This window comes from Nerophis ophidion, linkage group LG10 (genome assembly GCF_033978795.1).
Source record: "Nerophis ophidion isolate RoL-2023_Sa linkage group LG10, RoL_Noph_v1.0, whole genome shotgun sequence".
Lineage (NCBI taxonomy): Eukaryota > Metazoa > Chordata > Actinopteri > Syngnathiformes > Syngnathidae > Nerophis > Nerophis ophidion.
The window spans coordinates 54,037,782-54,041,485 of record NC_084620.1 but is presented as its reverse complement, the minus strand read 5'-3'; positions in this window follow the sequence as shown (position 1 = coordinate 54,041,485).

Below are 3,704 nucleotides of genomic sequence, written 5' to 3'. Positions count from 1 at the left end.
GATGTCAGGTCTTTCTAACCTGAAATGAAACAATAGTGCAACCGGCAGTTCCAGTATCGCAGTGCAATGAAAACAGCTTGTGAACATTTCACAGCACCAGTATTTTCAAACAAAATACTACTAAGAAACAAAAGCTTGTGTCAAAATACATTTTTCTTAGGCCCAACAATATTTTCAATATTCTTTATTCATATTAACCTGATTCATACCTGCGAATCATGTCCATACCTAAATGATCCTTAAGTCATAGCTGAATGATCGCAGTGACTGAGAGATCATTTAGTTATGACTCAGTGATCATTCAGCTATGACTTAGCGGTCATAGCTGAATGATCGCAAAGTCAAAGTTCTTGTGGTCTACATAACATCAATCAATGTTTACGTATATAGCCCTAAATCACTAGTGTCTCAAAGGGCTGCACAAACCACAACACAAACCACTACGACATCCTCGGTAGGCCCACATAAGGGCAAGGAAAACTCACACCCAGTGGGACGTCGGTGACAATGATGACTATGAGAACCTTGGAGAGGACAAAAGCAATGGATGTCGAGCGGGTCTAATATGATACTGTAAAAGTTAAATCCATAATGGATCCAACACAGCCGCAAGAGTCCAGTCCAAAGCGGATCCAACACAGCAGCGAGAGTCCCGTTCACAGCGGAGCCAGCAGGAAACCATCCCAAGCGGAGGCGGATCAGCAGCGCAGAGATGTCCCCAGCCAATACACAGGCAAGCAGTACATGGCCACCGGATCGGACCGGACCCTATCCACAAGGGAGAGTGGGACTCAGGAGAAAAAGAAAAGAAACGGCAGATCAACTGGTCTAAAAAGGGAGTCTATTTAAAGGCTAGAGTATACAAATGAGTTTTAAGGTGAGACTTAAATGCTTCTACTGAGGTGGCATCTCGAACTGTTACCGGGAGGGCATTCCAGAGTACTGGAGCCCGAAATGAAAACGCTCTATAGCCCGCAGACTTTTTTTGGGCTTTGAGAATCACTAATAAGCCGGAGTCCTTTGAACGCAGATTTCTTGCCGGTACATATGGTACAATACACTCGGCAAGATAGGATGGAGCTAGACCGTGTAGTATTTTATACGTAAGTAGTAAAACCTTAAAGTCACATCTTAAGTGCACAGGAAGCCAGTGCAGGTGAGCCAGTATAGGTATATGTATGTATATATGTATATAAAGGTATATACAGTATAGGTATATATATAGGTATATACAGTATAGGCGTAACATGATCAAACTTTCTTGTTCTTGTCAAAAGTCTAGCAACTGCATTTTGTACCAACTGTAATCTTTTAATGCTAGACATGGGGAGACCCGAAAATAATACGTTACAGTAATCAAGACGAGGCGTAACAAACGCATGGATAATGATCTCAGCGTCTTTAGTGGACAGAATGGAGCAAATTTTAGCGATATTACGGAGATGAAAGAAGGCCGTTTTAGTAACGCTTTTAATGTGTGACTCAAAGGAGAGAATTGGGTGGAAGATAATACCCAGATTCTTTACCGAGTCGCCTTGTTTAATTGTTTGGTTGTCAAATGTTAAAGTTGTATTATTAAATAGAGGTCGGTGTCTAGCAGGACCGATAATCAGCATTTCCGTTTTTTTGGCGTTGAGTTGCAAAAAGTTAGCGGACATCCTTTGTTTAATTTCATTAAGACACGCCTCCAGCTGACTACAATCCGGCGTGTTGGTCAGCTTTAGGGGCATGTAGAGTTGGGTGTCATCAGCATAACAGTGAAAGCTAACACCGTATTTGCGTATGACGTCACCTAGCGGCAGCATGTAGATGCTGAAGAGAACAGGGCCAAGAACCGAACCCTGGGGAACTCCACACGTTACCTTAACATAGTCCGAGGTCACATTGTTATGGGAGACACACTGCATCCTATCAGTAAGATAAGAGTTAAACCAAGACAGGGCTAAGTCTGACACACCAATTCGTGTTTTGATACGCTCTAATAAAATATGATCGACTGTATCGAAATCAATCAATCAATGTTTATTTATATAGCCCCAAATCACAAATGTCTCAAAGGACTGCACAAATCATTACGACTACAACATCCTCGGAAGAACCCACAAAAGGGCAAGGAAAACTCACACCCAGTGGGCAGGGAGAATTCACATCCAGTGGGACGCCAGTGACAATGCTGACTATGAGAAACCTTGGAGAGGACCTCAGATGTGGGCAAACCCACGCCCACCCCCCCACCCCCCTCTAGGGGACCGAAAGCAATGGATGTCGAGCGGGTCTAACATGATACTGTGAAAGTTCAATCCATAGTGGCTCCAACACAACCGCAAGAGTTCAGTTCAAAGCGGATCCAAGACAGCAGCGAGAGTCCCGTCCTCAGGAAACCATCTCAAGCGGGGGCGGATCAGCAGCGTAGAGATGTCCCCAACCGATACACAGGCGAGCGGTCCATCCTGGGTCTCGACTCTGGACAGCCAGTACTTCATCCATGGTCATCGGACCGGACCCCCTCCACAAGGGAGGGGGGGGCATAGGAGAAAAAAGAAAAGAAGCGGTAGATCAAGTGGTCTAAAAAGGAGGTCTATTTAAAGGCTAGAGTATACAGATGAGTTTTAAGGTGAGACATGTGTTGGTGTTTTTTTTGGTCAAATGTTGCATAGATGATTTTTTACACATCATCTTCAAGTCTCTTCCGGGGCGGTTTTATTTACGTGGCTCAACTTCCACGGCATCTTCTCCCCCGTCATCTTTGTTGTAGCGGTGTAGCGTGCAAGCACGGGAGTGGAAGAAGTGTCAAAAGATGGCGCTAACTGTTTTAATGACATTCAGACTTTACTTCAATCAATATCGGAGCAGCATCTCGTCCCTGGCTCACTAGTGCAACAACAACAACGGCCGAAATGTGTCCCGCGAAAAACCGTCCGACCAGAACTCTCTAATAACTAAAGTTCCTTGGGTGAATAATGTAAACTCACTACACCGGTATGTTTTACATGACAGATATAAGTAAGAACTTTACACTATTTATATTAGAAATGTCAACAGCGGAGAATGAACGTCACATAACAAGAAGAAGCTCATCGACTACGGGTCAACACGGACTACAGAGGCGGACTCGCACAATTTTTCAGGACTTATACAGATCCCAAATACACATCAGCAGGAACCAGAAGGTAAGAAAAGTTGCTTTTTGCCTAATATTGCGTAACAAAACGCCAGATAATATGACTTACCTTATACACACACCATAATGTTATACTACTGTAGTTGATCTTGCACTGGTACTGTCTTTCTACTTGTACTGGTACCTCTACCATAACTACTATAACTTATTGTGCAACTTATTGTCTTGTAAATAATGTACATCAGAGCTATTCAAATTGTTGGTATTCAGTGTATTAGATTCTGCAACTAGTGTTTGGATCCCACTGAAGAACATGGAAAAAAGCATTTTTTCGAGCGGTAAAGCTCGGTTGGTAGAGCGGCCATGCCAGGAACTTGAGGGTTCCAGGTTCGATCCCCGCTTCCGCCATCCTCGTCACTTCCGTCGCGTCCTTGGGCAAGACTTAGCCCACCTGCTCCCAGTGCCACCCACACTGCTTTAAATGGAACTTGGATATTGCGTTTCACTATGTAAAAGCGCTTTAAGTCACTAGGGGCGGTATAGCTCGGTTGGTAGAGCGGCCGTGCCAGCAACTTGAGGGTTG